The 21,103-nt window shown below is 37.4% G+C and overlaps 1 protein-coding gene across 3 annotated transcripts in view; it reads right to left on the bottom strand.

Annotated features, from left to right (window-relative positions):
• The window catches only part of palm3 (paralemmin 3), a 41,409-nt gene extending 25,398 nt beyond the window's left edge, over window positions 1–16,011 (bottom strand). Inside the window, exon 1 of one of the 3 annotated variants that reach the window (XM_077199644.1) lies at window positions 15,853–16,011. The gene's annotated coding sequence lies outside the window, so the exon portion shown is untranslated. Of the gene's footprint in view, window positions 1–15,440 lie in introns of all 3 variants that reach the window. The other 2 variants (XM_077199643.1, XM_077199645.1) reach the window with 2 other exon arrangements.
• Between the last annotated feature and the right edge of the window lie 5,092 nt (window positions 16,012–21,103).

A 21,103-nucleotide genomic window follows, 5' to 3' on the forward strand; every position in this document is an offset into this window, starting at 1 on the left:
TGACATGGCACCCCAGACCATCACTGACTGTGGGTACTTGACACTGGACTTCAGGCATTTTGGCATTTCCTTCTCCCCAGTCTTCCTCCAGACTCTGGCACCTTGATTTCCGAATGACATGCAAAACTGAGCAACAGTCCAGTGCTGCTTCTCTGTAGCCCAGGTCAGGCGCTTCTGCCGCTGTTTCTGGTTCAAAAGTGGCTTGACCTGGGGAATGCGGCACCTGTAGCCCATTTCCTGCACACGCCTGTGCACGGTGGCTCTGGATGTTTCTACTCCAGACTCAGTCCACTGCTTCCGCAGGTCCCCCAAGGTCTGGAATCGGTCCTTCTCCACAATCTTCCTCAGGGTCCGGTCACCTCTTCTCGTTGGGCAGCGTTTTTTTTGCCACACTTTTTCCTTCCCACAGACTTCCCACTGAGGTGCCTTGATACAGCACTCTGGGAACAGCCTATTTGTTCAGAAATTTCTTTCAGTGTCTTACCCTCTTGATTGAGGGTGTCAATGATGGCCTTCTGGACAGCAGTCAGGTCGCCAATGTTACCCATGATTGCGGTTTTGAGTAATGAAACAGGCTGGGAGTTTTTAAAAGCCTCAAGAATCTTTTGCAGGTGTTTAGAGTTAATTAGTTGATTCAGATGATTAGGTTAATAGCTTGTTTAGAGACCCTTTTCATGATATGCAAATTTTTTGAGATAGGAATTTTGGGTTTTCATGAGCTGTATGCCAAAATCATCAGTATTAAAACAATAAAAAACCTAATATATTTCAGTTGGTGTGCAATGAATCTAAAATATATGAAAGTTTAATTTTTATCATTACATTATGGAAAATAATGAACTTTATCACAATATGCACATTTTTTGAGAAGGACCTGTACTTTACGGCTGCGTCCGAAATCGCATACTCTCTTGAGTAGATACTGTACTTAGTAATTATCTCAGTAATTACTTCACAACTGCTAAAAAGGTATGTTCTATAGTATGAATGTGTGTAGTATGAATGTAATCTGGGCGTACTACATTCAGCATGTTGCCCTTATCACGCGACCTAGAAGCGCCACTTACGTCGCTTCACCGCCATTCACATATTCTCTCCCGTGGCCTCATTAGTAAAGTGTCCATCGTATGCACACTTCAGAATCTCGCCGGAAGTAGTTATTCATCCGGGTACTTTTTGCCTACTCTTTTATAAGAACTGTGAATTCGGACATACTTCTTTTGTCACATACAGTTTTTCGCCTATATATACACTGTAGTAGGGAAGTATGCGATTTCAGACGCAGCCTACTTGTTTCATTACTGAATGAATCAGCTTTTTTGAACAAATCTATAATGAATTGACAAACAAATACAACAGTCACTTGCTGCCTCCTAGTGACGTGATGTAATCGATATTTGAACCGGCATATTACTTTCAAAAGGAGATTTGCTCTATTTTGATCGCTACAGTAGACATCAGTGTTTATATCTGAACTATAAACTTTTAACCCAGTGCTTGTGTGATGATTTGAATTATTGATATGATTTGATGATTTAGGAATAAAATCACGAGGGTATTTGAATCTAGATTACTAGATCTTTTAACGATTAATCGTGCAGCTCTATGCTATAATAATTTCCGTCACAAGCAGACTTCTTTTCGTTTGACCCTCTGGCCTGCAACTTCAGTCCAACCACTGGTGTAATAACATTTCTTAAACCTCTCTGAGGAGGACCAGGGGTTGCTGGCCGACAGACAGCTGACTGTGTCGACCTCCCTGGGCGTCTCTCTTTCTTGCTTGGGATGTTATTAAGTTGCGCAGGACTGCTAGAACTGGATCAATGGCCTCTCTGTCAGGTGCTCCTGTGCTAAACGTTAGTCGTCTGGCACAATAAAGTCTCTGTTCAGACAGGAACAAGCATCTAAAGCCCTCCATCTGTAATATCCTCTGCACAGTTCCAGACCCAGGTGAGACTCAATGGAACTCATAACAGTGATATCGCACCTTCTTAGAAGCTCAAAAACACTGTTTATGAACACTGTGGAGTTCAGACGCCTCTGCTAACCCTAAATTGGAATGCATGGAGTGAGGAATGAGGGTGTGTGTCTATGTAATGCCTGCAGTACAAGCCTCATGACCATGATCTAATGAGCTGCATTGATAACCTGACAGTGTCACCAGGCCAGCTGCTGTTTCTGATAAGGTTTTGTTTGGTGTTAGTCTGATCGGACACCCTCGCACCTCCCACTGACCATTCACTGACCGTCTGATGCATATTGCACACAAAAATACCAAAAGCTCAAACTGTCAAGCTCTGTTTTGCTGGCTTTATGCAATTTCCAAGATTCATGGTGTACAGGTTTTTATCAGTCCACCAGGAAACAAAGTTTGGTTAAACAAGGTTGCCAAGTTGGAATCTTTTTTATATGTCAGTCACAGTGCAAAAAACAATTTCTTTTTGAGTTTCAATTAGGCCCCGTTTACACCTGGTATTAAGAAGTGTTTTGGTCGATCGGATCACAAGTGGACGACGCTAAATACAGGTGTAAACAAGGTCTAAAACGTTTTGAGCTTGACGACTTCCAGAGGTAGTTGAAATTGCATTCGACCAAATTGTTTTCTTAGTGTTAATGCTCATGTGTTTGAAAAGCCACAAAAGACTGGATACTCTCTGATGTCAGATTTTTAATTTCTTTAATATCTTAAGCAGCATTGATTCACAAGTGCATTTATCCTTAGTATTTTTGATCCAGTTAAAATGTCGAAAAATCTTTAAGAATATTTTCTGCAGTGGTGTCTGTCTTTTTCTGTACAATTGGGTTGTTCTTGTTCAGCATGTAAATGTCCTGAAATGTCATTGAAAACAACACCAACATAGGTTGATTTTTACCTTTTTACCTTTCTACTTCAAAGTTCCAACTAAGACAGACAACCAACTGAATTTGCAAGACTACTAGATGTTGTGAAAGCTACCTAAAGATTTTTGAGGGAAGGCAGGTCATAGATCATAAACTGGGTTATAGATCATAAACTGGGTTCTTGCACAAGCACTGAAACAAGTCAATAAAACAGAGTGTTGAGAATCTCAGCTTGATGATTAGCTTACTAAATCTGTAGATTGCTGCAAGTACTGCTATCCATCAGCTTAACAGGAAAGCCGGTGAGATTTTAACTTGAGATTTAACACTGCATGAGTTTATTTCATGGTGGATTCCAGGTGTCAGCTGGAATATTTCAAATATGCTGTGGCTTGCACTAGGATGTCTGAACATGCTTCTCTTAATCAATTTAGGAGGTTTGTCGAAGTGTGCAGGAAATGCTTGAATGAAGAAAAAAGGAAATGAACACACATTAGGAAAGGTCAGTCCTCATCAAAATGCATAAGATGACAGTTCAGCTAATTATAAACCGGAAAGCCACAAATCCTCTGATTCATAAGAGGATTTCATATTTAAACAGTGCAACCAAATGCGCTTTAATGCAGCTGTAAGTTGTCAAATCTCTGGCAGGTTCAACAAAATGTCGCCCTTTGGGCTGTTTATAATCTTCTGAAACCATAACGTCCCTCAAATCCACTATCAATTATCATTGAAGATTATTTTTAGAGACTTTTATTTTTTCTTTATCAAGCCAAGCCACTAAGCTCTGTTTGAACAGTTTGCGAGAAATGCAGCCACGTGTGAGCAAAGGCCACGGATTGAGATGCAACTTCTGAGTCAGGACTAGATAACCACAACACCACTGCAGGCACAGCGTGCAACGTGCATGTGCATGTTAGTGCCATGCTGTTACCATGACAGAACAGATGTCAGGTGCCTTGAATGATAAAGGGTTTTATTAGGTTTCCCCATCGCTCACGTTTACTGAATGGTTGCATCGCTTCCGGTTCAGGCCTTTATATGTGCTTCAAAATAAAAATAAAAATAAAGGAGTGAGCCAAGTTAAGCATAACCGATGTGCATCGCATATGCAGATTGATATCGAAGTTTTTTTTTCTTCTTTTTCTCATTAACATTTAGATATTTAAATTAAATGAAATAAAACGGCATAACTGAAAGCACTGGAACTAGCTACTAGATTAGCTGATTGCCTCAATAGATATCACCATCAGTTCATACTGCTGTAAACACTTTCTCTGACAAGTGGATGCAATGAGACCTGTTTTCTAAAGTTCGGCATATAGCATATTGTCAAATTTTTGAAGTCATGCTGCAAAGGCAGGACTCAAATGTTTGTTATGGTACTCACATGCTTGGGACTTTGAAGGGCGGAAAACAGAGTGTTTTGTGCTTTTTATTTCCCTCTTTTTATGACTCACACACACACACACACTACAGAGGAAGGGAAGAGCCTTTATCAAGGACAGGAATGTGTGTCTGCCATGTTCCCCTTTTCCTCACTCTCAATGTACTGGTGGAATCCACAGATTCTGTTTTTAATTCAATCCTCGGTCTCAAATTAAAAAAAAAAAGTTTCTACCAAGGGTATTTTCAGTCAAATGTTTCTCATGTTCTTTTGTAATGATGCAATTAAACTGGGTGAACAGTCTGAGGAGATTTCACTACACTGTAAACCCTAACAAGTTAGCAGAACTCAAAAATTGAGGTAATCAAACACAGAGATTAAAGGTAGGGTAGGCAATATTCAGATAAGCTAGCAATAGCAAGCTAGCTTTGAAAGCATAGGATCCCACCCTCACTTCAGAGCGTTTCCAAAGCCACGCCTCCTTCAAAACACATGAACGCGTACAGTAGGGAGCAAACAAAAGCTCTACGAGAGACGGCGTTAAACATCTCAAAGCACATTACATTACAAAAATAATGAACAACTTAAAGAGCACTGACCTGTACCACCTGACTGCTGCAGTTTAATTTCAGAATTGATAGTGTTGACATTAAAACACATAAATTCAAGTCATGAACCGCTCCGAGTATAAAGTCACGGGTCTCTTCCAAATTACAGTAGTTATGGCATGAGGGCAGCATAAGCTTGTTGTTTTGCTTCAGGAGGAATGACGTGTAATGTCTGCATGAGCAGGTGCACGGAGGTATGGAAATACATATATTGACAGGCAGGTAGGACATCATATAATTGCATTCGGACCAATTACAATGATTGGATGAATATTGAATATTTTGTGGTCCTAAGCTTTTTACAGATGATATACTGTATATATGTACATATAAATACATTTAGACCACTTAACTTGCTGTCAGGATGTGAAGAGACTTCACAACCAGTATAACAAAAAATTATTCTGGAGCAAATCACCTACCCTGCCTTTAAAGTAGCAAAACTTTACATTTTGAGTTTGTACTAAAAAAAAAGTGTTTATTAAGCCTAGCCTACCTCTTTGCATAAACATATTAACTTAAGTCTTTGCAGTTATATACTAGCTCATTCAGTACTAATAATACTATCTAACACACTAGCAAGTGCTAATGCAAGTAAGGCAACTATTTATATACACTTGCATGTGTATACAGTTAAGCAACATGCAGCATATGTGCATGTATCTCTCTATATTAATCTTGTTGAAATAATGTGTTATTTGTGTGTTTTTGCACATAAATACAGTCTGACAGAAAGCTTGCTGGGAGCTAGAAATCTGCAGCAACTCATTTAGTTTAAGTTCAGCTTGGCATAAACAGTATTGAGTCCACTTTTTTCTAGTACAAAATTTTGAGTAACATTTGAGTGAAATGAACTCCTTTCATTAAACGGTTCTTTTAAATGGTGCATAGGAAGGTTTTTTTTTTTTTTACTGAATTGTTCTTATTCACTACCTACCCACAATCCAGTTTAACCAGACATTGAAATTTGCTCGGTGCAGTTCTATTCCAGTGCCAAATCGCCAATAAAGACATTATTTCCATCTCCTTTCATAAAAATGAGGCTTGTTTTAGCTTGCACCTTGATGAAAAAAAATTTGGCACATTTTGGTTTAGGTACCTGGATTGCAGTGGTGAAGTGAGGTTCTTAGTTCAGGAGACTTCTCATCTATGTTGAAGTGCCAGTTAGTCAAGTATAAACATGTTTCAAATGTTCCCTCAAATTCCTCATAAGAAATAAAAATAGGCAAATACACCAGGTGAGCACCTGTTCTGACGGGCCCCGACAGCGCCTTGGGACTTTAGGTATTAAAAAGCACGTCACCCAAAAACACCTGTAATTCCACTTCTGCTGCACATCGCCTACATTCACAGGAACAAACAGCTCTGATACTGAGACCTGAGAGCATATAAAAATGAATCTGTTATTATTTAATATATTGCAGCATATTCAGCATCACTGTTGTGCCTGTGTTCAATCAGTTTATTGCTGATACATGGGCCTAGATAACATCAACGTGTTAAAGTGAACTTTTGTTTCACCAAAACTTTTCTGGGCATTTTCCTACAAACTCACCCAGTAATATTGCAAAATTATAGTCTTGGCCTCAGACACCATGTCCACATACCGATAGTTCCAATCTGATTGACTGGCTGCTACACAATTTCAGTAAGTCAAGGTGCACAAGATTTTATCTAGAGATGCACAGATATTTAAGTCTGATATTTATTTTCATGTTATGAACGATAACCAATGAATGTCCAATATCAGAATGCGATACTATTTTGTCTAAAATAAAACAAAAATCAAAAGCAATTTTAAATGCAACCAGTGAATTTAGAAATAAAAAACACTATAATGTACAGTATAAAAATGTATATTACAGAAATATTAAATATTGTATTATAGAAATGTGCTGAAAATATAACTCAACCAAATACAGAAACGTGCTTAACGCATTGAAACTGAAGAAAACACAAGAAATATATACAGGAAGATAGGTTACTAAAACTTATGACATTCATCTGCGCTTCTTTTAAGCTCCAATGTCAATTATTAATTTCGACTTTAATAAACAAAGAGTCAGTAAGCCATGGTCAATGATTAAACTTCTCTTTCCCCAAAAGAAACTCAAAGCACACTTTCCCACCTGAACTTTCATAATGAATAATTTCAGGATATTTCTCCAGATATCGTTGAGATGAGCATGCAAAGCATGCAAAGTAACATGTAACGGCATGTTGCTGTTGTTGTCTGGGATTAGTGATTTTCTAAAAGAGGTTTAGGGAAGAATGTGAGACTAGCCTAATCCTGCCTAAACCAAACACACCGATTGCCATCAGCACGCTCTAACACCAGGACCTGGAGAACATACAGTACTTCAGCCATGTCATTACACTCTGTCAAACATTATTATTGACCTTCCTCACAAACTTGAGTCCACTTATAGATGGCCTTGTTTCGTTTAAACTGCTGAAATTGTCTCTGTCTGTGCCCTGCTTTCCTGCAGTTACAAATACTGTTAAGACAGAATGTGCACCTACTATGAGCAATTTGAGCAATCTATATTAATAATCATGTAGTCCATTGGATGAAAATGTGGGACATTTCTGGGGTAATTAAGTAACACTTTCAGCCCATATGCTGAATTAAATGCACAAAGCTGTATGATCTGTCAGTCCAATCAAATGCAGTAATGAGTTGGTAATTGTGGGAAATTACAACCGAAGATGGAAAAATTTATAATTTTAAAATCAACATGAAATCAAAATAGATTATATCTACTGTTCCCTGACTTAAACTTAATTAATCAGTGCATGTTATTCCAAAGAAAGAAAATGTTTGTGTTTGTACACTTTCAATGAGTTGATGACACCATAATCTTCACAGGCTGTTAGTTAATGTTAACCAATAGCCAAATAGCTATTTAGGTTGGGTGTTGCAGTAGCTAGCTAATGTAGTCTTTCTAATAAGCAAAGGTTAAGGAAATAATTGGGTCTTGCTCAGGTCTGGTATGAACGGTGAACGTGATTTCACCAAATACAACATGTTCCTGGATCAAAATCTTTGTTGGTCCTGGAACAAAAATTCCAATCAACCAATCATATTTGAGGGACAAGTTTATAGTTTATGGCAAGTTTAGACTTACAATCAGGGTTAGGTACTTCTACATCAGTGTTATCCATCATTTCCCTAATAGATTAACTTTTTCAGACAAAAAAAAAACTGCCCTTTATCATCAAGAAGCACAGAGTCATTGTTTTGTCTCCGTGGGTGAAGTGTCTAATGTTTAACACACATGTGCTTCTATGTCCTTGAGTTAGCAAAAACAAATTAAAACTAGTTAGAAATCACAGAAACAACCAAAACAGTCAACACAAAGTGACGCTCAAAATATGATTATACAATGTTGAGACAACAAGTACTCATTTTAACACTTTGCTTCTCCATAATACATTTAAAGTTGTTTAACTCTTTGGGTGAATCTCACAAACTGCCTGGGTCATATTTTACCTCAAAATCTAAAAAAAGTGAAAAGGGGCCAGTAACATTTCTTTGACTGTGACATTATTTTCATAATGATTAGGCACATTTTCTCCCCCAATTCAAACTCACTCATTAATGTAAAAGTAGATAAATTCATCCTGTTATGTTTTTTTATTACTAAAATCAACACAAATTAAATTCAATGCAAACCATACCATTGTATAACTGTATTTTACAAATGAACAATCTAGTATATATGCACTCATTTAAAAGGTGTACTCAGTCTTTGTTTATTTTAAAAAAGTATTACGCATAAAGAAATAAGACGTATTTGCATTTCTCTGAAGTTTTCTTTTATCATGCACAGTCAAACTACAAAAGTTAGCTTTAGTTATCTTAGACTGAAAGCACTGGCTAATTATGCCTAATAGCTCAACCCACTTTACAGGGTAACTGACATAAAACTACACAGAAGTCTTTTACCAACACTACTGCACTCATGAACTTGGGTGTGTGAAATGTGAGACAGCCTCTCATAGGGATATCCTGCAATCCTTTGTAGAATGTCAACACGATAATCGAGACAAAGAGGTGGTAGAAAGGTCAGAAAACATTGACGGGATTCCACAATCAAGTCAATAAAGCAGCTGACCTAAACAATTAAGCAGAAAATTAGTGGGAAATGAGTAGAGAAAAGAGTTCCCTGGCATGAAAATCCCAATGATTTTGTATATTGAACAAATTAGCAGACAATATCAATATCCGTAGTCAGAAAGCGTGCAAACAAGATACACCAAAGGTTCATTTAAAACATTTCACAGCAGTAGATTTGAGCGTTCTATGCATGTCTTAAACAGCACAAGCTGAATATAAATAATATCACACTGCTGTTCATAAATAATTACAAGCATATCTGCCCTTCATGCAAGCAGAGGAAATTAATCAGATAGTGGTCTTACAGCAAGCCTGCTTTAAAAATATTCATAGTTTTTATTACTAATTTCCAGCTCCATACGGCACAGATGACAGAAGAGCTGTGACCTCATATCCTTCACGCTCTGCAGGGTATCTGAGCATCTGCTGGGTTTATAGTCTCTACATGAGGCTTATTCATTGAATACTTATGCGTCAAATTTTGGAGTTCAACACGGTGTCTTTTGATCTGTCTTTGAAGATTCATTTGGAGAGGCCACTTAATGGTTATTAGATAAAGTATTTAGATAAAGACAGACGAAGACCAATGCGGACAATCACCAGATTACAGTACGAAACTTTTCAGACATTCCACGACCCAACAAAACAAGCACTGAACAAAGCCAACAGACACCAGCTAACACAAGGCTAACACACTAATCCGACAAAAGTCGACAAAGTGTCAGTTGCCGTTGGTCGTCGTCTGTTGGTGCAGTGTGAACTGGTCTTAAAGGTGGCTGGATTCTCTTAACTACTCAACTGTTTCAGGTTTTCAATGGCTGATGCTCACACCAAGTACCACCAAAGACATTAGGGGACATGCCAATTCCATTTCAATTAGAATAGCTATTAGATAATATGGTGTTTCATTGGCCAATTTTTAAACCTTTATATTTGGTTGCATCATTGATGCTGGCCGATATAATGCTGACAATACAACTAAAAATAACAAATGAGTCTTGACATTAGAAATGAGTGACATTTACAGGGGAAAAAACAGAAATATTTCATCTGCACAAAAGTTTCTTGTGCACATTAATGCCCAAATATTGGCTTATTCATTGGCCTGAGCAATATATCAGTCTATCACTACTTTAAAGCAAGGCTGCTACAGAAGAGCTGTGATAAAGTCTATAGTAAAACACTTTTAGAGAAAAAGTCATAACATTCTATTATTGAACTATATTAAACTGTAGTCAAGTCAGGTCCAATTCACCATGATTTACTCGCTTATAAAGCTAACACAGCACAGAGCCGAACCTCTCTGAGGGCCACTGAGCCCACCAGTAGAAATAGACAGAGGCGCTTGGTAAACTTCAGATTTATTACCTGCAGGCCGCTGAGAAGGGTGTGTTAACTTCCTAAGGCCGGGCAGTTTCAATTATGTGAAATAATTATAAGCTCTGACTGACAGTGACCCCAGTGATGATGTGAAACCACTGCATATTTTTGACCTGAAATTAAGATACAGGCAGTTTGATTTTAAACAGCTTTACTTCACCTACACCGTGAATTAATTATGAAGGAGGACTATAAACACACTGAAATAAAGTTTCCATGTGAGATCAACATGACCTCCGTGCTATGACAAGAAGAAACACTTTCCCACAAAACATAAAAACAAAATGTTTTTTGATCATCCATGTTTGTATTAATATTATGATATTAACATTAAAAGAGATAGTTCACCCAAGAATTTAAATATAATTTGACACAAAAGCACAATAGATGTATCATAAAAGTGGTCCATATGACAGCATTTTTTTTTTCCTTTTGTGTTCCAGGAAAGAAAGTAATACAGGTGTGGAACAATTTGAGGATGACAAAGCTTTCATTTTTGGGCTAACTAGCCTATTTCTTTAAAATGGTAAATGGTAAATGGACTGCATTTATATAGCGCTTTAACAGGCCCAATGGCCACCAAAGCGCTTTACATATTGCCTCACATTCACCCATTCACGCACTCATTAACACACCGACGGCGGTGTCAGCCATGCAAGGCGCCATCCAGCTCGTCGGGAGCAGCTGGGGTTAGGTGTCTTGCTCATGGACACCTCGACACTTGATCAAGTGGAACCGGGGATTGAACCACCAACCTTTCAGTTTGTAGACAATCTACACGAACCACTGAGCCACTGCCGCCCAAGCAAAAGCTTTTGCATGTGTGTGTGCGCAAGCAAAAAATCAGAAATGTGATGCTGTCCCATTGTCCTCATGTGGTTTTCCACAGTGGTTCCCTATCAAAAGCAAACACATCTCCAGCAGCTAGCCAATTCTTTAACCAGCAGGACGCTGTTAAACGCTCCAAGCACACACTGAGAGACGAGTACTGAGACTGCAGCTAGGGATGATGGGGGAATATTCTGTGTAAAATTACACCGAGTTAAAAGCGTCTTTGGCCCCAGGCTGTTGTACATTGGGGTTCTCTGGAAGGCTGCTAAATTGTTGTTTATACATGCATCGACACTGAAATGCATCTAATAGCACAACAACACAAATCTCAAAGTAGATCTGTTTGCACCATCCCATGTGGGGGAAAAAAGCATTTAAACTCTTAGACAGGTTGCGTACAGTTTTTTGTCTTATTTTTCTCGGATTATGCTGACGGTGTACCTTTGGAGTGAATTCTCAGATTGAATTCAGCCCTCTCTCGTCTCTCTTAAATGATCCTGGCAAACATAAAGGTCCAACGCCTACAGTACGGGCCTGTGAGGAACATCTCCGCAGCAGCACCATCTGAATTAGCATATCACAGATTTCAAACCAATCAACATCAACCCTTCCATCTTGTTTTGATAGGATTTGGATGTGCTACATTATTGAATAACTAATCAAATCAAACATGTAGAACTACTGACTGTTGTACTGTAGCTTCTAACAAACAACTTTAAAGAAATTTTCAAGTTATTCTCAGGGTTTGTTTGCATGAAATGATGTACTAAAAACTAAAAAGTTTTTCCCTCAGCGATATTTTGCGTACAGACGACAACGTTGTTAAAACTATCCTTGTTCACAAGGATCTGCGAAAACGATTAAAAACGCTGTATTATGCTGCCAGTAGCTGGTGATGTCACTTTGTAAAGAAACAAAGAGTAGACTGAACAGAATACAGAATACACAAGCACATGACGTCACCATTTACACAGATTTGCGGTTTTGTAGTTTACATGGGGTCGATTAACGGTGTTGTTTTCAAAAACGTGCACTTTGAAACCTGTTTTCAAACGTTTGAGTTTTCAGGCCCCCAATACGCCATTGATGTGTAAATGAATAGCCAAAACACAGAGGTTTTCAGTTTTTACCTGAAAACAGAGTTGTGCAAACAGCCCCTCAATCCAACAATTAAATCTGTTTAACCCCCCCCCCCCCCCCCCCCCCCCCCCCCCATCTATCATTGGTCCCCAAAAAACAGCTAGTCCCCCCACAAATTTGTGTTATTGGTTGAGTCATTGTTGCCATGTCAAACTGATCTGCAACATTTTCATAACACCACAGAAACACAGCTGTCTGCATTTTAGGGTGGATTTAAATGTTTTAACGAGGAAAAACATTACACACTTCAATTTTAAATGTTTTTATCACAAGAGAGTAGGGGTGTAACGATACACAAAACTGACGGTTCGGTTTTCCCACGGTTTTGACGTCTCGGTTCGGTTTAGAAAGCTAAAATTGCTTTTTTTGTTGTTTTTTAAACAGTGGTTTAATGAAAAAATTGTCTTTGTCTTTAAATTAATTCAATTACAATTAAACGTTTCACAAGGATTAAAAAAAATCTGCTAATGCTGTAAACTATATAGGGAGCCGCACATTACTATAACATTAACCTAAATTCAGATATAATAATCAACACACAACACATTGTATGAAAACATGTAAACTGAACATAAGGCAGTTTTTGCATTAACTTGAAATATAACAATTTACACAGCTGTCACACAGTTGTCAAGACATATTAAACATACATTAAATAATCAAGATATCATTAATAGGTTAAGTAAAATATAATATATAGGCTAACATAGTGCATTTATTTAGTGCAAGAGTTCATTTATAGGAACCAAGGCTGTGGACACTGAATCACTTGCCTGTTGAGGTAAATATAATGCTAGTGACAAGCTATGCTGTTTTATTGACGTCTTTCCGCTGCTGAAACACTGATTGTAAGTATAAAATTCAGTAAGTATACTGTATCTTTCAACATACCATCAGGTGTCCATTCTGTAACTGAGGAAGAGATGATCGCGTTTACTCGCGCGCCGCGCTGTCACTTGAAATGAGGAGCCTAGTAGGCCTACAGTGATCTGTCACGCCACATCAAAGAGCGGCAAAACGGCATTTATTGTTTGAATTTTATGATCAAATAGACAGAATTTGAAAGATTACACCTTGCTTATTATCGAAAGTAGCAAAACATGGAGTTTGTTATTTGGTGTTAATGGTGGTTAGGCTACAAAATTGAATTCGTTGTGTACTGTACACATAAGACATGAGGTCCATTGACCCGGGCTGGGCGGGGCCGGGGTAGCAGGGGGCGGGGCGGGGCGTGTTCGGTACGCAATGAGAGTATCGCGATTCGAATCGTGAGTTCTGTATCGCGGTTCGAATATCATTACACCCCCTACAAGAGAGAAACCGTTAATCACTATCTGTCAAGGTGTGTGTCCAGCTATAGATCCAGAGGCAAAGTAACGCTGTAATTTCCTGTCAGCACACTGAACATGCATCATAGGGGCAAAGGGCGCTACAGAGAAACTTCACCTGGACACGATGGCCAAGTGAGACCGTTCCACCTCTATGTACTGTACCAATCAGTTTTATTCTTGCTGACTGTCTGCACTTTTTTATTTTCATTTTCTAAATCTCTGTACTTTTCACTATGGTGGACCTGAATTGCACTTTAAAGTTCTTCTCTTCATGGGTGGAAAAGCACCAGATGGAATTTCTTTAAATCACTTGAACAGGTTGCAACTGCAATGACAAGGAGGGTTTCCAACCAGTTTCTTCAGGCTTTCTGTGTTTTTTGTTTTTTTGTTTTTTCAATTCCAGAAAAAAACCTTTTTTGTCAATGGTAAACAGTTCTTGCACAGACAAGCAGGCAACTTAAGAAGCGAGGAGAGCTTCAGGTGGATTCTCTTTTTCTCTCCAATCATTCAGTTCAGTGAATTTTAAGAGCTCCATTTTGTTGTTCATGCTGTGACACATACCTAATGTCCAACTTCTGCTTTTAGTAATGACTGCAGCATGAAATTGGGTTGGCAACAAATCCAGCAAAGTATCAGACATATTCTTACCTAAAATACTAAGTATGTAAACTTGGTACTTATTTAGAGGTTATAATACTTTTGTTCTGCAATGGATTACACTGGCAGAGCAAATCCAGCAACTTCCATTAACATACATTTTTGATCCTTGCATCAAATGACAACTGATAGTCTGTGAAAACTAAACTGCTGTCTTTAGTTCTGTTACCATGATGGGATGAACAGCCCAGGGTGTTGCAAACTCCCACTTTAAACATGGAGACACTCTGCTTGGCACATCAAGTTACATCAAGCCATATACGATTAACTTTAAACAACCCTTGTATACAGACCCGTTTTAATTTTTTATCAAAAGAAAATGTGTCATAATGCGTCATCTAGACTGAAATGGTTACTGTATGTGTTCAGCTTGTGTTGTGTAAACTGACCTGAATGGGTTCAATTTATAATGAAGTTCAAATAAATAAAGGTCAATAGTTATGAAAAACCTTATATAACTAAAATATGATTTCTTAATTTTTAATGATCACATTTTTTCTTATGTTTGAGTCAGTGACAACACATTATCATTATTATTATCAATATGTAGACCTATTTCACTATTCAAAAATACAAGAATCACAATTCATTAATTAAAAGACTTGAATAAATCTTTTCTTTGTTTAATTCTGTGATCAATTTTTGCATTCTTTAATTCATTTTGATATTTTTCTGGGGTTTAATGTCAAAAATGTCCAGTTTGTGTAACTGTTCAGCTGAAAAAAGGTATTTTGTCACCTGAGATGACACCATTGGACCCCATGGTTGTGCATCTCAAGGTTAGAGCCACACAAATAATTTCTATAATATTGTATAAATAGGCAATTTTTCAAAAACATATAGGCTAAAGCAAACACGAAGAGTATATCTTTCCAAAGGGATTTTAAACGAGATTTAAAATAACCTTTTTTTAACATCTCAGCCATCCTTTTTGACATTTAAAAAATTAATGATAACTCATGCAGATAATTACGCAGGACTGATCGTAAACCGCGAGCAATAGACGGGTGTGCCTTTCATTATTAGCATAACTGTACGTTCATGCGCGCAGAAAATCCCCGTAAAACCAATACACGCTAGGCTACCTGTTGACTATGAAGCAAGCAACCAACCAACACCCCTCAATAGCTTTAAAACATCCTTACCTGATGTTCTGGTCCGTATGTCCTGCTGAGTAGGTAGGCCTAATGAAGTGTTAAAAAATCTACAAACAAAACTGAAAGCGGAACTAATACAGTTCAAATGATAACGAGTTTGCAGCGCGAACGAATGTCTACGCCAAATGGACGTAATCAGCAAACTTTACCGCGTCTTCTGCTGGAAGAACAAAACACCTGAGGAGCTTCGCCAAGAACAAAGGCAGGATTTTATGGATTCACTTCAACGCTTAAAACCGGTTAGTTCGCAACTGCTGCCAAGCGACATTAATAACGTCGTTTGACATAAAATAAAAGAAATTGGTTTCAAACATCCACTGAAAACTTTTTGCCTCTCCCACCTCGACGCACTTCATTCGTTTCATGGACGACTGAAGGGGAGTGAGAGGTTTCTAGTTACCTGACTGACTCGAAAGTTCCTGTTTGTGAGGCCAACCCACTCCTGGCAAACGGTTTCCTTTTTTTCTTAATAAAAACGCCAGGGCTTCTTTATATTTGTTTTTTGGACTTGTTAAAAATTAACTGCTCATGTAGTGTGCAGTTAAGCAACTACTGACCCATTTGATCAGGTAAAGAGAATGAATGAAATCAACCTGTTAGAGACTTAGGATCTGTTACACATTTAGACAAGAAGAGGCAGGCTACAGCCTTTCCTGGGGCCCTTAAGTCTGGAACCATAGCGAAAATGCTGCCTTTTTTTCATTATAATAAAATTTGAACAAAAAAAATGAACATGATTTTAAGATTTTCTGGAGAAATTTGGTTTACATCCTCTATTGTCTTAATGGCAGCATTCAAGTTGCATGAACTTAAATTTCTTTAAAACGTGATGTTCTGTGTTATCCAGCATGTTATGAGAATGTTCCAAAAAGAATGTTGTGCTTCAATGGAAGGAATATTTCTTAATAATATCTTCAATGACACGACATGCTTATTTTTGTGTCCAGGTGCATTATTTCCCTTTAAAATAGTTTGATTTTTAGTACATTTAAATAATACATATTATTTTCTGTTTTGATATCTTAAACCCCCCAAATGTCAAGGTGGGACAACTGTCCGAACAAATGAACAGACTAAGAAAACGATTTAATAATAATAATTTTTTACATTTATTTAGTGCTTTTCTGGTTACTCAAAGCGCTTTAGCCTGCATATGGAAGGGGGGAATCTCCTCAATCACCACCATTAATATTAATGGTATCTTAATAATAAAAAATTAAAAGGTAAATACCATCGCATAATTTTAGGTGAAACCTTTCATATTAACAAATTTTATAAATATCAGTAGTTTTAAAACTGTTGAGATTTCAAGTATTGATAGGTTGGTACAATTTCCATGTCAGGTGGTACAACTGACATGTAATTTGTGGTACAAATTAAATGTAAATTAATTTTACAATTATTTACATTTCTTCTAACTCGTTTTCTTTCTTTTAATTTTTATTACACTTTTCTATATATTTCTATTTAAATAGGATTAAGAATCTCAGAATTTCACTGTAGTTTCAGAGTTTTGAACTGTGTGTTTAATATTCTTTCCTATTTATTTTTTATTCCTTTTTGTTCCATTTTTAAAAATGTATAAATGATCCATGCCTGTCAAAAATTCCACTGCCATTTCCATAAAATTGACTTGGCCACTGTCCACATAACATAAACCAGGGTGTGCAAGTTCAAGGCGACCTACTTTGGATCTCTGCAGCAATGCTCTGGAGGATCTCTGTTGAGATTTCTGCTAGATTTGGTGAAACCTGTGATGTATGTGTAAGAATTGTTCCAGTTCCACAGCAAGGCCAAATTTTCACCCTCCTGTCATCGATTCAGTTTCCCTTCTGTTTTCAGTGTTTATCATCTGATAAAGATTGAATGGAAGGAGGGAAATTCCAGGTCAAAACATTTCAAGTTGCATGAGAAATAAAAGGGGGTGCTTTTCAAAACTCCAGCCTGGAAATAGGTTTAAGAGGATAAAACGGTTGTAGAACATGAAGCACTTTTACATAGATTACAGTTTTTCGGTTTTTGTAAACACTTTGATGGATTCTGACTAGCTCTTTTCCAAAACCTTGTAAACAATTTCGCCAACTTTATGCTTTTTCAAACTCAAGTTGTACAACCTTTTAGGCATCCAATCATATCTATTTATCTATCTATTCCAACTTTGTCTTATGTTGTTTTTATTAGCATTTTAATTTTTTTTTCTTTGAGTAGTTCTTAAAGTGTAACTAACCCTAAACCAACTTTTTTTAGTTAATGATCTGTAAGAATGGTAGCCTGGCAAGCCAGACCTATCAAGATGTTAGGTCTGGAAACTCACAATTGGCATACCTCAATCCGAGAGGCGGGATAAACAGTTGTCTTTCAAATTCCCTCTGCATGCAATAGGACAGCGCTACAACCAACCAGAGCAACGAACGGCTGTGGCTGAGTGAGTCCCATGCGTTTTTCCACCAGCGGAGCTAGTTGATAGGCCTATATTAAACTTTTGCCGTATCCGGTCGTCAAAACTCCGAACACATCTTCCTTTTTTTAAGAATGACTTAAGTGGCGTTCTCTTAACTTTAAGTCATCCAGAGTCGCGGCCAAAGCCGATTCGAAAGACCGCTGTTCGCCAGCAGCATCTTCTTTGTTTTCAAGTAGCAGATCACCTTTGGAAATCACACGGAACTGTCACAACTCTGCCGTCATTATGTAAAGCCCGACCACCAACTCTATACAAGATGTGATTGGCCTGATCAGAGTTCGGTTTTTCCAGCTCGAATGCCAACGGAGAGTTGCTAGACCACACTTTGCTGCAAAATATTTTTTGCTGCCGCTAGGGTGCGTCTAGATTTCTAGGCTATAAGTGGCTGCCGTCTTCAGGTGTAACGGTGGCTACTGCAGTTGAATTTTCCTATTGGATGTTTGGGGTGGTTGGTGACGTAGGCAGGTTCCATACAAAGAAATGCGTCTCAGGTGCACGCCCCCCTCCGCTTGGCTCTGCCCACTTTTCCAGCATTTTTCAAATATTGCCAGTGGGTGGAGTCAGGCTCTGACCAGGGGTTTAGTTACCCTTTAAACAGCCCAACTGTGTGTTGCCACCTAATTAACCCACCAACTAGTGCAGTAAATTCAGGGACATGTCCAAAGTGTTCAGATGCGCAAATGTGCATGAATCTAGAAAATGTGGGCTGCATAAGCACAGAGTGAGTGAACTCTGTTGATATCGAATTTTACCATGTGCAAAAGGTAGCTGCAAACAAATAGTGGCAGCATACTTGCACCTAAAGGCAACATATTAAAACTCCTCATAAGTAGCTGATTTTAAATGCTCTAGATAGCAGCTCAGCACAGCACACAAATAGTGTCCTACCCAGGGGCTCAATTCGCATTCAATTCGAAATTGCATACTCTCTTAAATAGGTCCTTATTTTGAATAAGTAATTACTTCATGGCCGCTAAAAATGTACGTTCTATACAGTTAAATGTGTGTAGTATGAATGTAATCTGGACATACTTAATTCGCCAGGTTGCCCTTATCACGCGACCTACCAGCTTCAGATGCACCTCCATTCAAACATTACTTTTTGCCTACGCTTTCATGAGTACTGTGAATTCTTAGATACATTTGTTCTTTGAGATTATTGCAATGCATTATGGCATAGCCTTCTCTATGGATGTGTTGTTGCCTTAGAAGTGAGCCAAAACAAGGGATCTTAAAAGGTATAATTCACCCAAAAATGACAATTCTGTCATCATTTACTTACCCTCATTTTGCTCCAAACCTGTATGACTTGCTTTCTTTTGTGGAACACAAGACATTTTGAAAAAAATATTTTTCTTTTCTGATCTACATATACATGCAACTTAATAATCTGTTAATAATCAGATTGATGCCTCAATCAGACTGAAAATCCTTCATGTAAATGCCTCAATCCCGACAAATTTTGCTCAATCTGATTGATTGTGATGGACAAAAAAAGTTGATGATCATATTCTTCAAAATATCTTCTTTTGTGTTCTGCAGGAGAGAGAAAGTCATGCATGTTTGGAACAACATGAATTGTAAATAAATGGTGAAAGATTTTTTAATTTTGGGTTAGGAAGCAGCATAATGTTTTACAGTCTGCATACAGTATAATAAAGCACACACTTTTTATTTAAAGTAATGTACAACACACTATTTGCTGTTAAGTTCCTTGCTCAAGCATGTCAGTGATGATAAGGCTTCTTACTGTAAACCTGCGTTCACAGCTCATGTTTGTCTGTGGTTGTGTTCTGACCAGGCCAAAGCTTACCTCTGACCTATTATCAGCAGATTCAGCATATGGTGCAAAACAAAAGCAATCAAAGAAATCATGTGAACTAGTTCTGGTTAAAAGGGGAAAATATGACTTTTTACACTGTAAACCCGGATAAGTAGAATCTACTTAAAAAAACTAAGGTAACTCGTTGCCTTAATTTAATTAAGTAAGCATAACTTAATTGCATCAAGTTTTTCTTACTTAATCCGTTTAAGTTTTGTCAACTTAATTCTATCTGTGATCTGAGGAAGTGTACTCCCAGAGTGCATTGCGGCATTAATAAATTAATTGCTTTGTTTTACTATTTTTGGCTTTATTTTACCATTACATTACCATTGTATTTGCTATCGTTATTGGGGTTATACTGACAAGAGACAGCAAGTAAAATTGTAATGATCTAATTAATTAAATAAATTTAAAAAAAAATGTGTTACCATTGTTGTGGTTTGCATGCTGAATGTTGAACTCTGTGTGTGTGTGACTCTAACAAAATTGCAAGATATTGTCACAAATATAGAGGGGTTATATCAACCAAATTAAAAGTTTATGCCAGTGTTAGCAATAAAATGTTAAAAGACCATTATTATACGTAAAATATAGTTATCATATATATCAGTAATAATTTCATTCAAAACATGGAAATAATTGAAGTATAAATATATATAAAATTTATTACTTGACTTACTTTGAAATCATATAACTGATTTCATGTTGCATCATTGCAACAATTGGAAGAAAATTACAATAATATATATTAAGTTCCCAGTGCCCAACCAAAGGGAACATTTATCACAATAATGGTGAGAAATTTTAGGAAATCAACATGAATTTATGAAGTCAACTTATTTGATGTTCTCCCAAAATTGTTAGTTGTTTTGAAAATAACATTCAAGATGACTGGAAAATGAGCAAATGCAGCTAAGAAGAAGGATGACTGCAGAAGTCGAAGAAATGAGTGAAAAGTCTATTAAGATTTACCCCGCCTCAAAAACGCTTTGCCCCGTCTGCTTTTTTTCCCTTTTTTTTTTGCTTTTGCAAAATGGTACTCAAACCAGTCAAGTAATGTGTACTTGGGTTTTCTGAGTAAAGAAGGCATAACATGCAAACAGTACAGATTACTAAATTGTTTTAAGTAAGTTCAACTAATTATTCGACATTAAGTAAAGTTAACTAAAAAGTGTTAGTTAGAACAACTGTTCGGTTTTACAGTGTAACTCACAATTGCGAGTTTACTGTATATCTCACAATTCTAAGAAAAAAGTCAGAATTGCGGGAAATATTTGTATCCTAAATTTTTTATTCCATGGCAGAATAAGCTTCCATTTAGACCTTATGTGGCAGAGAAACAAATACGCAGACATCTTTAGAATT

The sequence above is a fragment of the Siphateles boraxobius genome, unplaced genomic scaffold (assembly GCF_051911475.1).
Source record: "Siphateles boraxobius isolate OS27281-9 unplaced genomic scaffold, OSU_SipBor_1 41, whole genome shotgun sequence".
Taxonomy (NCBI): domain Eukaryota; kingdom Metazoa; phylum Chordata; class Actinopteri; order Cypriniformes; family Leuciscidae; genus Siphateles; species Siphateles boraxobius.